Source organism: Phyllobates terribilis, unplaced genomic scaffold (genome assembly GCF_046119375.1).
Source record: "Phyllobates terribilis strain yellow unplaced genomic scaffold, ASM4611937v1 Scaffold_5__5_contigs__length_657084704, whole genome shotgun sequence".
Classification (NCBI taxonomy): Eukaryota; Metazoa; Chordata; class Amphibia; order Anura; family Dendrobatidae; genus Phyllobates; species Phyllobates terribilis.
This window is the reverse complement of record NW_027362765.1, coordinates 582,542,366-582,563,614: the sequence shown is the minus strand read 5'-3', so window position 1 is coordinate 582,563,614 and position 21,249 is coordinate 582,542,366. Positions and strand designations below refer to the sequence as shown.

The 21,249-nt window shown below is 40.8% G+C and overlaps 1 protein-coding gene across 2 annotated transcripts in view; it reads left to right on the top strand.

The window, feature by feature from the left end:
- NRG3 (neuregulin 3) overlaps positions 1 to 21,249 on the top strand; it is a 1,270,498-nt gene that overhangs the window by 915,621 nt on the left and 333,628 nt on the right. The gene's annotated exons all lie outside the window — the stretch shown is intronic.

The window sequence follows — 21,249 nt, the reverse complement described above, 5'->3', positions numbered from 1 at the left end:
GGCCATTTTGAAGTTGGACATTTTGGATCCAACTTTATTTTTTTCAATGGAAAGAGGGTCATGTGACACATCAAACTTATTCAGAATTTCCTAAGAAAAATAATGGTGTGCTTGGTTTTAACATAACTTTATTCTTTCAAGAGTTTTTTACAAGTTTATGACCACTTATAAAATGTCATCAAAGTGCTGCCCATTGTGTTGGATTGTCAATGCAACCCTCTTCTCCCACTCTTGACACACTGATAGCAACAACACAGAAGAAATACTAGCACAGGCTTCCAGTATCCGTTGTTTCAGATGGTGCACATCCCGTATCTTGATGGTATGGTGTGGTAAATGGGGTACAAAGACAGTGGGGCCATTCTTCATCAATGGAAACCTCAATGCCACTGGATATCTGAAATTGCTACCTGACGATGTGTTGCCCTCTTTATGCAGTGAAGATGGCTAGTTCCCTGAGTTTTTCCAACAAGATGGTGCAGCACCACATTATGGGTGTCAGGTCCGAGCATTCCTACATGAACAGTTTCCTGGAAAGTGGATCGGTCATCATGGGCCAGTTGAATGGCCACCAAGGTCTCCTGATCTGACACCCTTAGACTTTTATCTTAGGGGTCATCTGAAGGAAATTGTCTATGCTGTGAAGATACGAGATGTGCAGCATCTGAAGCAATGGATACTGGAAGCCTGTGCTAGCATTTCTTCTGTGGTGTTGCTATCAGTGTCTTAAGAGTGGGAGAAGAGGGTTGCATTGACAATCCAACTCAATGGGCAGCACATTGAACACATTTTATAAGTGGTCATAAACGTGTAAAAAACTCATGAAAGAATAAAGTTACGTTAAAACCAAGCACACCATTGTTTTTCTTATGAAATTCTCAATATGTTTGATGTGTCACATGACCCTCTTCCCATTGAAAAAATAAAGTTGGATCCAAAATGGCTAACTTCAAAATGGTCACCATGGTCACCACCCATCTGAAAAAGTTTTCCTGCTCCCATATACTAATATGCCACAAACAGGAAGTTGATATCACCAACCATTCCCATTTAATTTAGGTGTATCCATATAAATGGCTCACCTTGTATAACACATAAAGTGCATTCGCTGGGGGGGATTCATAAGTCTGCAGTCACACAGAGTGACTGCAGACTTATCTATTTGGACTGGACAATCCATTTAATATCAAAATGAAGCCAGAATGTAGATTAGGTCCCTTTGTGAGAGCACAGTACCTTTATATGATTAGTGAGATAAACTGTCCATCTTACCCTACCTTTGATAGAGAGCATGTAACTACCAGTGGATCCTGGTGGCAGAGATGTCACCAATGAAGTTTGCTGTGTCAAAGAAGCTACCTGCAGCTGCTATGGTGAGCTTAGGGAGCTTAGCATATACAGATTTAATTAGCTTTCACTGAGTTCCTAGATGCATTAATTAATTTGGCAATGATGACACTTTCCCTACAATATCGCTCTTCCCTTATGATGTGGTAGTAATGAGCTATGTTTGCTACTTGAGTTTATAATCCTAAACCAGATCTATCAATATAGACTGAGCTGGGAACGTTCGGATTACTGTTTTTTGACTATCGCATATCAAGAAAAGGAGCTCTAGCTGCAAAGCCAGCCCATCGACATTTCTATCATACTGTAGGTTGAGTAATATGCTAGCGTATATACAGTCGTAATCTTGAGCAACAAATGTGGGAAACAATTAGCCTTAGTATGACTAAAGGTTTGGTATCATGTGCAATAATCACATATAGCTTGTTGGATTGAGTTTGATATAGTAGGAATAACAACTGGGAGTTATTTATTAGAACAGATGTGCACCTTCCGAATCGAATAGAGCAGCCAAAAGTGTTTTATTGAATGTGTATGTATTGTATAGTGTATTAAACATTACAAAATTATATTATTTAGTGTGAAGAAATCCTTCATGCCATGCAAATTGTATGTGTGAATAAGTCTATTAATGCCAAAGCATTTTGCATTTCTACTTATTGATTTTGTTAGATTTTTATTTATTCGTGTTTCAGAACTGATTTGGATTCTCCTGTGAAATACACAATAAAATTATTTAATTGTTATAGTTCATAATTAATAAAAAACTGCCCATAATTTTAAAAAATGTCCAATAATACAGAGACTATTTAGAATAGAGTGTGGCAGGCATAGCAAAGCTAAAGAAAGGCTAAACATGCATTCTGAGCAAGAATCCATATTTATATTTATTTATTTTTTTTGTCTCTTAAATGAATGCTTTAAGTAAATGGGAGATCTAACCATAATTGTATAGCAAAAAGACTGATAATTAGTATGCTTAGAAAATGTAGACTTTTCTTTCTGCTTTCTGTATATGATGGTACATTGAATATGTACTTTGTGTCAACTAATCTGCTAAGTTAACAGCTAAAAGTCATGTGCCTTTACATTCGTTAAGTTACGCCCAAAAACCTCCCCTTGATGAGCTCATGTGGGGGCTGATTGGGCCAGAAGGGGGATTTCAGAAGGGTTGACAAACCATGCGTCAGGATTGACAGAGTAATCCTGGTATGGGTTCAAAGATGAATCTCTGACAAAATGGGTGAGATCAATCTTTTATTCATTTTGGTTGAGACATTCATATAAGACATTTGATGGTGTCTAAAGGTGTATGTTTGCTAAGGTGATAAAAGTCTGGGAGGCAGTTGTCCAAAGTGCAATCTGGTTGTCTTCTCTGTCCCCTGTTTTTTGGGAGTAAAAATATATACCAGGATAACATATGCTGCATAATAATTGAGAGGAGATGGCCTTATTTTATGATATTTATGGCTAAAAAGTAAGATAGCCCTATGTATTGCATCGGGAACTGTGAGCTATAGAATGTGGTGCTTGGTGGGATGGGCATATATCAGTGTGTGATACTCTGTTCAGGCATGTACATAAAAGAAGCATAGATACCCAGAGAATATTTAGCATCTAGTGTGGAACTTTTTTGCACCCCATGCATGATATTGAAGGATTGAATGGGTGCATTTCTGATATGCTAAATATGCATCCTTCTGTTAGCAGACATACCGTATTTTTCAGACCATAAACGTAGCTTACCGGATAGTTACGGTGGTGGTGGAGCAGAATCACAGGGCCCTCCGTTCCTTCCCTCCCTCCCTCAGGAACCCGGTGGTGGCGGCAGCATAAGAGGTGAGATGCTGCGGGGCCAGTGTCTGGCTGTCAGTGGTGAGGCAGAGCGGCGCATGCACAGATTGGGAGATCAGGCGGCCATTTTACTGTAGATCACGGCTTCAGGAAGATGGCCGCGGCCATCGGATGTCACGGGTGTATCAGAGCTGACAGACAGTCGCCCTGCAGTTGGTTGCAGGAGATCTCTACATTTGGCATTATAGACATCTTCTTAGATTAGAGGCTGTCTCTAGGACCTAGCAGCTACCTCCCTATGGTAATTAGCTCCCTGGCCTGGATTTATATATACCTGGTGTGTCTGAGAGGGAGGTGCCGGTTATATTTATTTCTACTTGTGAAGGCTTAGCAAGAGCAGTACTTCGTCCTCTCGGGAGCTTGAGGCCGAGTTCGCATTTGTCTGGAGTCATCTAAAGCTAAGCATTCTCCCCCTGTTTGTCTACCCATGTTGTCTATAGAAGAATATTGCAAAGGACGAGCAGATAATATACATTTGTATTTATATATGTTCTTAATGGTCCAATTAGTCCACATAATAACAAAGTATATATCAGCCAGATAGATTGGTAGACCAATCGGAAAATGACAACAATAACAACCAATATATGTAATGATATCCGACAAGGGGTCAGAGTGTTAAAAAAGACCTTTATTATAGTAATTTGGGTACATGGCGGCAAAGAAAAAAGCATACACACATATATACTAATACCATATACTAGTGAGTATAATGTGATTGCATCAATTGCAGAGACATATTAAATTGCAAGGACACCAGGGCTAAATAATAGTAGCTCCAAATTACCTAATACATGCTAGTGGTATATCTAGATTCCCATGGTAAAGGATATAATCCTAAATGGTAGGAGCCATTATAGGCATTTCCAAGAGGTAATCTTAGGGTGTGTATCTATATATCTCAGGGGATGTATTGCAACAGAAAGAATTTTTACAAATAACATTTATGTTATATAACATTCATTCATACCTGGTATATAGAGTATCTGCACATGAAACGATATCTCTGGATGCAATAGGCCTACTCTCAGTGTGGCTCTCGCCCTGATGCGTGTTTCGGTGCGTCCTTCATCAGGGGATGATGAAGGACGCACTGAAACGCGCGTCGGGGCGAGCGCCACACTGAGAGTAGGACTAATGCATCCAGAGCTACCGTTACATGTGCAGATACTGTTATGTTCTGCTACCAGAGCTAAGGAAAGAGAGGAGATCTGTCCCTACGATAGAACTCAGCTTTATCCCTACGATGTAACAGGGGACCTGATCCTGCGATCAGACCTGCTAAAGTCCTAAGCTAGTCTGTACGGAGACCTATAGATGTGGGGAAGGAATCCCTACAAGTACTAAGGACTGGGAGGAAAATGGGACACCTCCTAACAGAAATAGTAGCAGACGGACAAACAAACAAAATATATAGAACACTGAGGTCCGTAGACCAAGCAAACTAACAGAGTTAGATACAGAGCACAGGCTAGCTAGAAAGTAGTTATACAATGAAGTCCAGCAAAGCCAGAGGGGCGGAGCAGGATTAAATAGGCCAACAAGGTCATGTGACCAGCAAAGGAAAAAACCTAAGAGCAAGGTTCTAACAGTACCCCCCCTTCTAAGAGGATCCTCCGGATCCCCTAGGACCAGGCTTATCAGGAAATCTCCTGTGAAATGCTCTGATAAGTCTGGACGCGGAAACATCATCTGACCTCACCCAAGAGTTATCCTCGGGTCCGAAACCTTTCCAGGCCACAGGATACTGCAAACTACCTCTATACCGTCTAGAGTTAAGGATGCGAGAAATTTCATATTTCCCGTCCTCCACCACCGGAGGAACAGAGGCAGAGGCGTCACCATCCGACACAACAGCTTTTTTTAACAGAGAGACATGAAATACCGGATTAATTCTCCAGGAGGTAGGAACCTCCAACCTAACAGCAGATTGGTTGACAACCTGAAGCACCTTAAAGGGCCCTACAAACTTGGGACCCAATTTCTTAGAAGGAATCCTCAACCGCAGATTCCTAGAGGACAACCAAACCATGTCACCAACAGCGAACAAAACCTCCTGTCGTTTCCTATCAAAGTAGTCTTTAGATTTTCTGTTGGCCTCCTGAAGATTACCACGCACATCCGTACAAACTCTCTCCAAATCACCGGAAAAATTCTCCTCCTCAGGCACGGCAGATCCCAACTTGGAGAACGACCCAAACGAGGGATGTCTCCCAGAACAACAAAAAAAAGGCGAACAACCAGCAGAAGAAGATGTATGATTGTTCAGAGCAAATTCAGCAAGTGGCAGAAACTCAGACCACCCCTCTTGATTGTCTGCCACAAAACAACGCAAGAACTGCTCAACATCCTGGTTTTTCCTTTCTGTCTGGCCATTAGATTCAGGATGATATCCGGACAAGAACGACAAATGAACTCCCAACCTGTCACAAAAGGCACGCCAAAAACGAGCCACGAACTGAGGACCCCTATCAGAAACAATGTCAGTAGGAACGCCATGAAGTCTGACAATTTCCTTGACAAAGGCCTTAGCGAGAGTTTTAGCGCAGGGCAGTTTGACGAAGGGAACCAATTGACACATCTTGCTAAAACGGTCCACGACCACCCAGATGACAGTAAAACCCTCAGAGGGGGGAAGGTCAGTTATAAAGTCCATAGCCAAATGTGTCCAAGGAGCACTGGGAACCTCCAAAGGACAAAGCAACCCCGCAGCAGGAGTATGTGAGGACTTAGATCTAGCACATACAGTACATTGACGCACCCACTTAATGACTTCCTTCTGCCATCCAGGCCACCAAAAACTGCGACCCACCAGTCTCTTGGTCTCAGAGATTCCGGGATCACCTGCCAACCGAGATTCGTGACACTCAACAAACAAATCTCTCCTAAAGGTCCCAGGCACAAACAACCTCCCATGAGGAGTGTTAGATGGGGCATTCTCCTGTGCTTTAAGAATCTCATCTTCCAAAACGGAGTCCAAAGCAGCTATCACAACACCTTCTTGTAAAATGTTCTCCTCTTTCTCAGCACCGACTATGGGAGAAAAACTGCGAGACAAAGCATACGCCTTAACATTCTTAGTACCAGGGATGTAAGTAACGGAGAAATTAAACCGCGAGAAAAACAGTGCCCACCTAGCCTGACGGGCATTCAGGCGCTTGGCAGCATCAAGATAAATCAGATTTTTATGATCCGTAAGAACCTGAACGGGAAATTCAGCACCTTCCAAGAAGTGGCGCCAGTGTTCAAATGTGAGTTTAATAGCCAATATTTCCCGATTACCAATATCGTAATTCAGTTCAGTCTCCGAAAATTTTTTTGAAAAAAAGGCACAGGGATGTAATCCATCCCCGTTATCCTGAGACAATACTGCGCCAACCCCCACAGAGGAAGCATCAACCTCAACCAAAAACGGCTTAGTCACATCAGGCTGCATAAGGATGGGAGCAGAGGTGAACCTCTCCTTGAGATACACAAAAGCTTCAATGGCCTCAGAAGACCACTGAACCGCATCAGCACCTTTCCTGGTGAGATCGGTCAGAGGTTTGACAATACTAGAAACATTTTTTATGATTTTTCTGTAATAATTGGCGAAACCTAAAAACCTCTGTATCGATTTCAAACCAATAGGCCTAGGCCATTCCTGTACAGCTTGAACTTTAACCGGGTCCATCTCAAAACCTTCGCTGGAGATAATGTAACCCAAAAAACTAATTCTCTGTACAGCGAACTCACATTTCTCCAGCTTAGCAAAAAGCGAATTTTCCATTAACAACTGTAATACCTCACGTACGCTCCGCCAATGAGACTCCAGATCCGGCGAATAAATCAAAATGTCATCCAAATACACAACCACATTTTTGCCGATCAAAGGTCTAAGGATGTCATTAATAAGATTCTGAAAAAATGCAGGAGCATTAGTAAGACCAAAAGGCATAACCAGATTCTCAAAATGACCCACAGGAGTGTTAAAAGCAGTCTTCCATTCGTCACCCTCCTTCATGCGCAACAGATTGTATGCCCCCTTAAGGTCAATTTTAGAGAACCACTTGGCCCCCATTAACTGGTTAAACAGATCAGGAATCAATGGCAGTGGGTAAGGATTGCGTACAGTAATTTTGTTAATCTCACGAAAATCCAGACAAGGACGTAAACCGCCGTCCTTTTTTTTTACAAAAAAAAATCCAACCGCCACAGGAGACTTAGAGGGCCTAATGGGACCGGCAGCCAAACTTGTCTGTATGTATTCCTCCAAAGCTTTCCTCTCAGGAATAGTAAGGTTAAATAAACGACTTTTAGGAAGAGTCGCTCCAGGGACAAATTCAATAGAACAATCATAGTCTCTATGGGGAGGCAAAACCTGCGATTCCTTCTCAGAAAAAACTCTCCAAAAATCCTGAATAGGAACAGGCAATTCTCCCCTATCCAAAGCTGCAATACGCCCGTTACAACACTTGTCATAACATTTATGGCTCCAGGATTTAATTTCACTGGTAGACCAATCCAGTACAGGATTGTGAAATTTTAACCAGGGCAATCCCAATATTACTGGAGAAGGCAAGTTATTCAAAACTACCAAATCCAATTTCTCATGGTGAACACCATTAATAGTGAGAGGAAATTCACAGACCTTGAGAGTAATATTCTTCAAAGGGGAACCATCCACAGAAACCACAGCAATGGGGGATGACAAAGGTTCGGGTTTTAAATTGAGTCTTTCCAAGAATCCCCCATCATTTACATTCAGAGTAGACCCACAATCAACAAACACCCGAAATTCCATTAATTTTTCCTGAGCAATCTTGGAAGCAGCTAAAAATACACCCTTGGAATTTAAACAGGCAATACGGGCATGACTGACCTTTTTTTTTTCTTTCTTCATACGAAGCTCACAGCCTTTAATCAAATGACCAGATTTTACGCAAAAGAAACACAAGCCTTCAGAAAATCTGCGATCTTTTTCTTGAGAGCGAGGTGCCACCGATCCAATCTCCATCGGTTCACCACTGTTAGTACACACATTCTCATAACCAGAAACTGACATAGCAGAGGATTTGCTCTCATTAACCCTTGCACGCAGTCTCCTATCCACCCGTATAGCTAATTGCATAGCCTGTTGCAAATCTTCAGGTGTAGGATAAGCAATTAGCAGGTCTTTAACCCTTTCATTGAGCCCAGCAAGAAATAGACTTTTCAGAGCAGAATCGTTCCACCCTGTTTGAGTAGACCAACGACGGAAATGAGTACAATATTTTTCCACATTACCTGATCCCTGTTTCAAACGTCTCAACTCAGTCTCAGCTGATGCGACACGGTCAGGATCATCATATAATAGCCCCAAAGCAGAAAAAAAACTATCCACTGATCTGAAACATGTATCACTAGGTTGCAAAGAAAAGGCCCACTCCTGAGGCTCTTTGCGCAAAAGTGACATTATGAACCCTATGCGCTGGGATTCATCCCCAGAGGACTTGGGTCTCAAACGAAAATACAATAAGCAAGCATTTTTAAATGAAAAAAATTCTCGGTGTTCACCAAAAAATAAATCCGGCAAACATACCTTAGGCTCCAAGAAATATGCTCCAGGACAGTTACTCACGTGCTGACGGAGCTCGGCCACCTCCAGAGAGAGTCCCTGCAGGCGATGAGCCAAATCCTGAACCGACACCATGAGGGAACAGAAAAATCTTTCATTAGAGAATTTGCAGGCTGGACTTACTGTTATGTTCTGCTACCAGAGCTAAGGAAAGAGAGGAGATCTGTCCCTACGATAGAACTCAGCTTTATCCCTACGATGTAACAGGGGACCTGATCCTGCGATCAGACCTGCTAAAGTCCTAAGCTAGTCTGTACGGAGACCTATAGATGTGGGGAAGGAATCCCTACAAGTACTAAGGACTGGGAGGAAAATGGGACACCTCCTCACAGAAATAGTAGCAGACGGACAAACAAACAAAATATATAGAACACTGAGGTCCGTAGACCAAGCAAACTAACAGAGTTAGATACAGAGCACAGGCTAGCTAGAAAGTAGTTATACAATGAAGTCCAGCAAAGCCAGAGGGGCGGAGCAGGATTAAATAGGCCAACAAGGTCATGTGACCAGCAAAGGAAAAAACCTAAGAGCAAGGTTCTAACAGATACTCTATATACCAGGTATGAATGAATGTTATATAACATAAATGTTATTTGTAAAAATTCTTTCTGTTGCAATACATGCCCTGAGATCTATAGATACACACCCTAAGATTACCTCTTGGAAATGCCTATAATGGCTCCTACCATTTAGGATTATATCCTTTACCATGGGATTCTAGATATACCACTAGCTTGTATTAGGTAATTTGGAGCTACTATTATTTAGCCCTGGTGTCCTTGCAATTTAATATGTCTCTGCAATTGATGCAATCACATTATACTCACTAGTGTATGGTATTAGTATATATGTGTGTACGCTACTTTCTTTGCCGCCATGTACCCAAATTGCTGTAATAAAGGTCTTTTTTTAACACTCTGACCCCTTGTCGGATATCATTATATATATTGGTTGTTGATGTTGTCTATAGAGTTTAGTGGAGATCGACTAGTGCTCATCTCCTCCCATCCCTAGCCTTAGCCATACATCAGGGACAGACAGGGCGAGGCACGCCTGCGGCGATTGCTGAAGAGGCAATATAGCGACGGTAGTTGAGACAGGGTGAGACTAGACCAGACTCGTAGGTCTCCACTTCCCCCTTTTCCCTAGTGTCTGGGCTACCTTTCCCTCTTCCCTCTGTGCTGCACTAAGTCTTTCCCACACCTGGCATGACACTGGAAAGCAGCGCATGCCGCTCTGCCTCACAGCCGACAACCAGACACCAGCCCTGGGTTCCTGAGGGAGGGAAGGAAGGGCCCTGCGATCCTGCTCCACTACGATCGCAACTCCACGCTGCTGGAGCACCGCCTTCTTGCACCCAGGCTAAGCAGCATTCATCCAGTTCACCGGCTTCCAGAAGGACCCTGCCTCATTTGACCCCAGCTCCACCTCCCCACAGGTAAGATACCGTACGTGTTCAGACTATAAAAGGGACACCCATCTTATAAAAAATATTTTTTTTCCTATTTTCCAGACCAAAATTTGTGGTGTGTCTTATGGTCTGGAGCACCTTATAGTTTGAAAGATATGGTAATTGCTGACTTGCGAAATATATATCTTTCTGCTGGAGGAAAGAAATTTATGCGAGTGTACCCAACGGGATTATAGTGAGTTATGCAATTTGCCACTGATAATATACCAATATGTAAAAGAGCTAATGTAAGATTATCCATATGAATAGTATGGTCTAGACTTTGGTGCAAAAAGGTGCAATATATATGCTTCCGTGTTGTTCGTCTTGAACACTATTTTGTATATTTTATGAGTGAGAATTTTTTAGAATTTTTTGAAATAAAAATTAATTTTTATCTAAATCCCAAGCTTTCGCTATACCTGTATTTTAGAATGGCTTTTCTTTAACCAAAATGATATGTAACAGGAAGAGGAAAATTAAAAATATTTTTTTTCTTTTCAATGCCATTCTACAACATTTTGTATATACTTCTTCTAAAATGTCAATGTATTAATAGCTTACAAGAGACCTTGATTAACTTTATGTCCTCCTTTGAGTCTGAAGTTGCATCTTTTATTTTACTTTGAAACTACCATTGTTTAACAGTGAGGGACTGGAGAGCAGTCAAATCTTAAAGATTACAGCCAGCTTGACATGACATTAGTTTTCAACTATAATTAATATTGATCCCTATTGTCTGTCTACACCAAGCACTTAATATATGTTGAGAAAATAAAGCATGGAAAAGATTCTGGAAGCTGAAAACCAAGAACTGTAAAGTCTGAGAATTGACTGCTGCAGAACATTATCGACTTTATTTTTTTTTTTATTTAAGTGATTAATATAATATAGAGTGTAGTTAGGGGTATTCACAGAGCCTAGTGGGTCCCCCACTGCTTCATCAAGTCATCAATGCAATTCTCATTAACCCTTTAAGAAACTGGTAAAAAAAAAATATGCTTCTGTCTTTTCCTCACATCCTTCCAAGAACCATCACTTCTTTTTATTTTTCTGTCATCATAAACATACAATCCCTTGTTGTTTTGAATGATACAATTAATTTTGCTATGTAATATACTCAAAAATGGGAATATAAAAGCTGGATGAAATGGTGAAAATGATGTAATTTCGCCATTGTTTTTTGAATTTTGATTTTACTGTAAAAATTACCTGTAAATTATATTATTGTATTTTTCAGGCTTCCAGATCTGTCTGATTAAAGCAATACCAAATATGTATTTTTTTTATTTTTATTTAAGTGATGAAAAAAAAAATTGTAATTGTAAAAAATAATTTTTTGCTTTGTGTCATCATTTTCCGAGATATGTAACATTTTTATCTTTCTGTTGATGGGGCTGTTTATTGTGTGGTGAGCTGACATTTCTATTTATAACAATTTTGTGAAACTATGATGCTTTGATTGCTTATTATTATATTTCCATCATTACATTTGGTGGCAACCAAAAAAAAAAAAGATAGGAATTCTTTATTTTTCCTTTATGGCGTTCACTGTAGGGGTTAATTAATTCCATATTTTGGCAGATCGGACTTTTATATCAAATATGTTTTTTTTCCTTTCTTTATTTTTAACGGAGAAAAGTGGGGTGAATTAAATTTTTTTTATGACTTTAAATTGTTTTATATTTTTTAAATTTGTATTTTTATTTTTTTACTTTATTTATTAGTCCCCATAAAGGATTTGAACCTGCAATTGTTTTATCGCTTGTACAATATACTACAATAGGACAGTATAGCAGTACATAGTGAAAATCTCAGACTCTGATGGAGCCCAGACTATGGCTGAGCTTCACAAGGGTTCCAAGATGACAATGATAGTGGACGTCATCAGGTTGCCAGCCGTCGTAGTGATCCATCAGTCTTTCACAATCACGTTGTTGGGGGCCGATTGTAGCTGATGAATGCAAGCACTAACAGAAATTGATAGCAGTGTCTAAATAGTTAACAACTATGGCTATAGCTTGGCCTTAAGCCTAGAAAGCCAACCTCAGCCACATTTGAAGGGAGCTCAACTCCTGGGCCTCCTCCATACACGTGGAAAGGACATTAATTCATGTCCTAATGCAAAAAGGGATAAATGACATATTTTTCACTATTGATCCTCTTAGTAATCTCTTGCAGAACATTCTGACTGCTTTCCTGTTCATCTGTTTTCTAAGAAGACATGACTAAAAAGTATATCAACCTACACAGCCTACACTGGGCCCTTTATTATGTATGTCCTTGAGTATAAGGCGACACACTGCAAATATGATAGGACAGGGAAATAACATTTTTTTGCATGCTACATTTCATATTTTCTTACAAAACAATCCTAGCTAAAAAGAACAAACTATTTTTTGTATCCAATTTGAGAGGCAAGAGAAGAGCATGGGGAAAATCAAATTATGAGTATGCGATATAAACATAAATATTAGGGATAAGTAGGAAAGGGGGGATTAAATTAGGGTTGAATAAAAGAGACATGACAAGAGTTTGCGCTCCCTGACTTGTGTGCCTATTTCTACGTGTGAAATATAAAAATGCCTATGTAATTAAGACACAAATATGACTCCAGCAAACAACAATGAAGCAAAATACATCTTGAGTTATTGCTTAACTGTAGCAGATAGGCTATGCAATGTATTGGAGAATATATGACCAGTTTAAAATATTATATCTATTTCAATAGTCAAAAAGCAATAGAAGAGACCCAAGACTATATTGGTGTTACATAGTAAGATGTTTTCAGCAATAACATTTGAATAACTGAATTTTCATAATCTATAATTTGCCATTTTGTAAAATGATTGGCAATCTGCTTAGTATAAGGGTGGGTTTACATGAGTATATGAAAAAATCGTTCAGAGTTTTATCTAGAAAAGTGGGACAATTTTTTTCTCACTTGTCAGCCGTGAAAAATCCGCTTGCAGTCCGTGTGTAATCCGTTTTCATTACAGCAGATGTTATCAATCTTTTACAGTTCCCTATGTTACAGAATTGCAATGTATCTGTAATAATCGAACACTGTACTGTTTCTGTATGGGTGAGTCTCATCCAATTTCCAGAATAAATTAGTGCATGCTACAATTGTTTTCACATGCCTCTGAAAAATATTGCTCATCTGTACTGCCCTCTTAATAACATTGGTCCGAGTGGTATCTGTTTTTCACGGACAGCATTCGGACAGAAAAGCCCTAAGATTGCATGTTTGCATATAATTTTTCTATGCCTAAAGTTCTCTTTGATGTGTCAGTTTTATTGTGTGGAGAACATTGGACAGATAAGCTTGATTTTCTAATTGCTAACAATGGCCTATGTGTGGTTTCGCTTGGTTTTAGGCAACTTTACTCTTTTCTTTTAAGTGTAAAGTAAATTAGTTATGTAGGTTTTGCAGTCATTTCATTTTGTACAATGAAAGCTACAATAAATACTTAGGTCAGGAGACGTAGCCTGCAGCCTAATATAAGAGACAAAAGATTTGTGTGCTCCTGTGCTGTATACCAAGCAACTGGGGAAATTGCCTTTTTGAAGGCAAAAGTACCCTATCAAAGCTACTTGACCAATCTAGGAAACCTCAGGGATCATTTTGATCCACTTCTGAACTATCTTGGAGAGATATTCATAACAAAATAGCTCCTCAGAAGCTCAAGCCTGCTGCGGGACAAGACCCACAGACACCATTATTGGCTGCAACATCTCCCTGTCTCCCTCTCCTCTCCTAACAAGAGAGGCAGAAAAGAACTTCTTACAAGCACAGGACTCCCAAGCTTATCCAAGGGAGCCCACTGTACAATCTCCGGTTTCCAACCGGTAACACTAGTGCCTGCATCAATAAATCATTGTGACAAAGCACAGCAGGAGATCAGACTGAAGTGGAGGATCAGTGCCATCTGTTATTTATCCTTATGGGAGAAGACCTTGCTGACCTGAAAGAGAATTTCTGCCATCTCCTTCTGATATATTCCTTGTTCCTCCACCATTAAGGAACTACTTTCTGGATCCAGAAACACTTAACAAGAAGTGCTGGTGGAGGAATCTACAGCCACAAAGAAGTCCTGCAGCTAACTGACGTCTGCACTGGTGATGTCAGCAAAGGTCTCTATGCAACAGCTCCTGCAGCAACCTGCGAATCTGCACCATACACAAGCCACACAGATCCAGATCTCAGCCAGTGATCAGCGACACAGAAGAGAAGAGGATCTTCAATCAAACAGGGTCGGTGGACATCCACCGAACACAAGCTTCACAGACATCAGTTCCAGACAGCCTCTCTGCACATTTATCATCAGTGTAGCACTTCAGCACACAAGCAGGAGAGCACAGTAATTTTCACTAAGTGAGAGCTCAAACAGCTTCCCAGTAGACATGAGCGGTGTTCAACTTGAACTGTTCGCCAATGTCAAATTCGAGCTGTTTTGGGCGGTGTTCGAGTCGTTCGACGAACTCGAATGATTTGCAAAAAATTCGGCTGTTCGAGGTTATGTTCGATAACTGTTCATGCACCAAAAGCGTAACTGGATTTTTTCATAGTAATACTGTTAATTAGTGATGAGCAAGCATGCTCGCCACTGCTCAGTATTCGCCCGGGCATCTCAGTACTCGAGATGCTCGGAGCTCGCCGAGTACTTGTGCGATGCTCGGGCTGGATCTTGGGTCCCTGTCCTGCATGTTTGGCGCTATTTAGAGCAGCAATCATGCAGGGATTGTGTGCCACTCACTGTATTGTCACAGCCGTGGTGGTTGTGGCATTACAGTGATTGCCCCAAATTGATGGGAACAGTGCTCACAGTGAAACATGAAAAGCCGGCAATTCATCAGCGGCATACATCAGTACCTGACAATTTAGAACAGAAAGAATAGAGCATCACACAAAGATTAGATAGATAGAAACATGTCAGTCACATATATAGCAAGTACAGTGACAGTGTTGGTTACTGTACTTGTTATTTAGTGTTAAAATAAAGGATTTAGTGAAAAAATAATAATAGTGTTTTCATGCACCCGTCTCTTTAGAAAAGCAGGCCGGCAATTCAGCAGTGGCATACATTGGTACCCGACAATTTAGAACAGAAAGAATAGAGCATCACACATAGATTAGATAGATAGAAACATGTCAGTCACATATATAATAAGTAGAGTGACAGTGTTGGTTACTGTACTTGTCATTTAGTGTTAAAATAAAGGATTTATTAAAAAAAAATTGGCGTGGGATTCCCCGTAATTTTAGTCTCTAGCGGAGGTTAAGCAGAAGGCTGGGGCAGATGTTTGAAGCCTGGGAAGGGGGTAATACCCACGGAGCTTCCCAGGCTACTAATATCAGCCCCCAACTGAATACCTAGCCTTTACTAGCAATTAAAATGGGGGACCCAAAAAATTAATGACGTGGGGTCCCCCCTATTTTAATAGCTAGCAAAGGCTAGGCAGACAGCTGGGGGCTGATATTAATAGCCCAGGAAGGGTGCCATGAATATTGGCCCCCTCCCAGGCTAGAAACACCAGCCGTCAGCCGCCCCAGAAATGGCTAGGGTTGATATCAGCTTATAATGCCAGCTGACATCAAGCCCAGGTTAGTAATGGAGAAGCATCTAAAAGACACCCCCATTACTAACCCCATAGAATAAAGTCCTTTAATTGAAATAAAAAACTAGTAGTCTCCTGGTTTGGCAAAATTAATGCCTACAAAATGAGCCTTTTACCAAAACTCCTATACATCTTTAGATCTATCCCTTTATTAATCCCGAAGAAGTGGCTACAAAAATTTCATACACAGCTTGTCACCTTTAACTTGGCTAAAAAGAAACCTATGGTAGCTAGGTCTGTCCTAGAAAAGAGCAAAAAAAGAGGTGGACTCACCTTGCCCAACTTAACTGCCTACTACCACGCCACCTTAGTCAAGCTTAGCCAGAATTGGTGGCAGAAAAAGAAAAGCCTACCTGGATAGCCCTTTAAAACCCAGTGGCAGACTTAGCCTAATCACCCTCTCCTACTTATGCGACAAAGCTAAGAGACTTCCAGAAGAAATCACAGTTAAATCTGCAATTCTCTCTTGGAGATCACTACTAAAACTATCTCACAAAAGCTACCCCACGGTTTCTCCAACCTGGGTAGTTGTAGATATTCTTGAACTGTTGTCTTCAAGAATCAAACTAGATTAATGGAAGAAGTTAGGCATTAAATTTATCTCAGATATAATGGATGACAAGAAACAACTCATACCTTTTCAATCTCTTAGAGATAAATTCAAACTCAACATTATAGAAGAAAAGACATGGAAGAAGATTCAAAACATCCTCAACTCTCACAACCTAAACTTTTTTCTCCCTCAAAATCTAGCTCAGATGTTCAAATACCCACAAACTCCCCTTCTCTGTAAAACTGGTCACATATATCAGAACAACCAAGACACTCACTTTCCACATACAACAAATATACACTGTGTGCAGAATTTTTAGGCAAATGAGTATTTTGATCACATGATACTTTTTATCCATGTTTCCTACTCCAAGCTGCATAGGCTTGACAGCCAACTACCAATTAAGTAAATCTGGTGATGTGCATCTCTGTAATGAGGAGGGGTGTTTACTAATGACATCAACACCCTATATAAGGTGTGCATAATTATTAGGCAACTTCCTTTCCTTTGGCAAAATGGGTCAGAAGAGAGATTTGACCGGCTCTGAAAAGTCCAAAATTGTAAGATATCTTGCAGAGGCATGCAGCAGTCTTGAAATTTCCAAACTTTTGAAGTGTGATCACTGAACAATCAAGCGTTTCATGGCAAATAGCCAACAGGGTCGCAAGAAGCGTGTTGGCCAAATAAGGCGCAAAATAACTGCCCATGAATTGAGGAAAATCAAGCGTGAAGCTGCTAAGATGCCATTCGCCACCAGTTTTGCCATATTTCAGAGCTGCAACGTTGCTGGAGTATCAAAAAGCACAAGATGTGCGATACTCAAGGACATGGCCAACGTAAGGAAGGCTGAAAAACGACCACCTTTGAATAAGAAACATTAGATAAAACGTCAAGAATGGGCCAAAAAATATCTTAAGACTGATTTTTCAAAGGTTTTATGGACTGATGAAATGAGAGTGACTCTTGATGGGCTAGATGGATGGGTCAGAGGCTGGATCATTAAAGGGCAGAGAGCTCCACTCCAACTCAGACGTCAGCAAGGTGGAGGTGGGGTACTGGTATGGGCTGGTATTGTCAAAGATGAACTTGTGGGACCTTTTCGGGTTGAGGATGGAGTGAAGCTCAACTCCCAGACCTACTGCCAGTTTCTGGAAGACAACTTATTCAAGCAGTGGTACAGGAAGAAGTTGTATCGTTCAAGAAAAACATGATTTTCATGCAGGACAATGTTCCATCACATGCATCCAACTACTCCACAGTGTGGCTGGCCAGTAAAGGTCTAAAAGAAGAAAAAATAGTGACATGGCCCCCTTGTTAACCTGATCTAAACCCCATAGAGAACCTGTGGTCTGTAGCATAGGCGTCTCTGCCTCATGCCCGGCAGAGACGCCGTCCCCCTTACCGCCGCGGTCCTGCTCCTGCGTCTTCTGGCCTCCCTGCAGCTGCTGCTAGTGCACGCAGCTTCCCTGGCCCTGTGCTTAGGGCACGTGCACACGCGCTCCCGTCCTCTTAAAGGGGCCTCGCGCGCCGTCCTAAAAGTCCCCGGCCAATGGCCGGAGGACTTCGCCTATAGAAGGCACCTCCTCCAATATGGAGGTGCCCGTGCAAGGTTGTAGCTTTGTGTTTGATACTCTGATTCAGCCCTCAGGTCCCGCTGCTAGCCTGGCTACTTGTCCAGTCTGTCTGCTTGTCTACTCTCCAGCCCGACAGTATGTCTACAGTCCAGTCCACCAGTCTGTCTATGGGCTCTGTCCACCTGCTTACCTGGAAGCCCCTGCCCATCACTTGCCTTGCCTGCCTGACAGCCTACCTAGAGGCTCCCGCCTGTCACTTGCCATGACCACCTGACAGCCTACCTAGAGGCTCCTGCTCATTACCTGCCGTGCCTACCTGTCAGCCTACCTGGAGGCTCCTGCTTGTTCCTGCCTTGTCTGCCGGTCCGTCTTTCCAGACCACCCGTCAGCCTGCTTGCCGTGCTCATCTGCTGTACCGGTCAGTCCTTCCCATCTGACCCGTGGGAGTCACCTGCTCTCTTACAAGGTCATCTCCAGTGTAGCACCTGGTCCCTCTGCTCGGTCATTCCCTGGTCACGGAGTCGGTTGAGCCGCCGTACGACCTTGGTCGGTCCGAGTTGATACCTAGTTACGCCCCTCTGAGTCCCTCCTTGCACCGCAGCACAGAGGTTCCACCACCCGGATTCGTAACATGGTCCATCATAAAATGTGAGATCTACAGAGAGGGAAAACAGTACACCTCTCGGAACAGAGTCTGGAAGGCTGTTGAGTGTCATCATAAAGAAAGGTGGCTATGTTGATTACTAATTTTGGGGGTTTTGTTTTTGCATGTCAGAAATGTTTTTTTCTAAATTTTGTGCACTGATATTGGTTTACCTGGTGAAAATAAACAAGTGAGATGGGATTATATTTGGTTTTTATTAAGTTGCTTAATAATTCTGCACAGTAATAGTTACTTGCACAAACAGATATCCTCCTAAGATAGCCAAATCTAAAAAAAAAACACTCCCACTTCCAAAAATATTAAGCTTGGATATTTATGAGTCTTTTGGGTTGATTGAGAACATAGTTGTTGATCAATAATAAAAATAATCCTCTAAAATACAACTTGCCTAATAATTTTGCACACGGTGTAGAAGCATGGAAAAAAGAACGAAGTATAGAAATAATGACCGATCTTCTGCACAAAGTCTTCGAATCTATCTATACTGACATTCCCTGCTCATCCCTTGTAGAAACCCACTGCAAGATCTACACACGCTGGTATTTTACTCCTCTTAAGCTTCATAAAATTCAGAACACTAACTCCCCCTTTGCTGGAGGAATTGCAATGCTACTGGTAGTCTGACTCACATCTTTTGGAGCTGTAAAGCTCTCAAATCATACTGGTCAGGAATTGAATCCTTAATTAACAACATCACAGGTTTAAACATACATCTTTCACCATAACTGGTGTTCCTCCTTTTGGGCCTTGAAACCCTCCCATGCAGCAAAAAGCAACATTGCCGCCCTTTGGAAAGACCCTCTTCCCCCAACTGTGGAAAAAACTATAGAAAAATTAGCATGCCACAACACGCATGAATATACATACGCCCTTAGAAACAATCTTTTAAAAAAATTCTTCAGAAAATGGGAAAATTGGAGCTCTATTATGATTCCAAAACATTCACCGTAGAGACCTTAGCCTTGTTTATGACTATATTAGTCTTCTCAATCTAACTCGACTCATCATCCTCATTCATCTAATTGTATCTGACTTACAGGATAGTTATAGCGGGCATATCGTTTCTTAATATCGCCATCCGATTTTCCCTTTCCCCTTGTTTTCCTGAAACATTTCTGTGTACTTCCAAATGTGTAAATAGTTATCTTTGTATACCTTGGCAATTTATGTTATGAACGAATCAACCAAGTTACCCGTCTATAAAATGCGCCTATAAGATATAGCTTACATATCTAAAGCTATGAATCATATCACCAACCAAATAATTTCAGGTTTACGATGGTATTCACCTTGTTTACTTGTATACCTCTATTTCACTACATATGTACTGTTTGTATGAAATCGATTTTTTTTTTTTCATTCTACTTTAAAATTTAATAAAAAAATATTTGAATATAATAAATGCTTAGGTCCATGTTTTCACACAGTTTCTAGTCATGATTTTTCCACACTATGATTCAACAGAGAACATTTAATCCACAACAGAAAAAGCTAGAGTATTAAAGGAATGCACATCCTCCCCCTAATGCCTCTAGCTTGGATTTCTAAACCTTTCTTCTTAATTAGGTTGGGTAATCAGAGTCAGGTAGAACAATGCGTAAACCCTAGTAAATGTGTTGTGTTCTGTCTTCTGAAGAGATAACAAGGCATGGAAATACATTATTTTTATCCTTTGTATAGCAGTAGGCGTCTGTTACCTTTATTGCTATATTAATTCCCTTTCTCTGGAGACATAGTTTTGTGTTAAAAATACAATTTCTTTGAAGAGTAATTCACCTTTTTTATTGCTTTCTGAACTGCACATGGATGATGAGTGCATTTGAATACAGCGATTGAGATTTGAAACAATATCTAGAACCATTTGAAACAAACTAAAACAATTGTCACAAAAATAACGATAAAAACAAATTTTGTGTACAAGTCGATATTATTCTCAGACAAAATATCTGAGAAAAGGGGCTGAAAAATAATCTCGATGAGTGTTGCAAAAACGCTTATTTTGCAATTATCTTGCCTTGTAAATAGGCAGCCGATCACCCAACAAAGAGCAAAAAGCTGGTTCATTAGGTGAAATGATTCGGCATAGTGAAACAGGACTCTCAAAGTCAAGAACAAAGTCAGTCTATGCACACTGAGCGATCTACTATAAATTGCACAGTGCACATCATCTGCTTAGGTCGGCTTGTGTAAACACATAGTCAAACGGACACCAATTGGTAAAAGTTTATTCATTGGCGTTCATATATTGCTACCGGTCGGTCTGTGTAAACGGACCCTTAGTCCACACATTTTTCTGCTACTGATTCGGCCATAGATCCATAAATATTACATGCGTATTTGCTTAGACTTTCTGTAGATTCAATTCTTTACAAGGACAAGGTTGAAGAAATTATAAAGATACAGCATCCTTTAAATGTTTTAGTTTAATATAAATAATTTTTAGTTCTCACAATGCACTCCCTCTATCTATATCTTTCAAGTGTCATTGTAAAGATATAACTAGAGTATTCAGGGGGGTTTATGTTAGCGGGATACACTATATTTTTTTTATATTGACACCAATAATGTTATAAATGTTTTTATGCATGA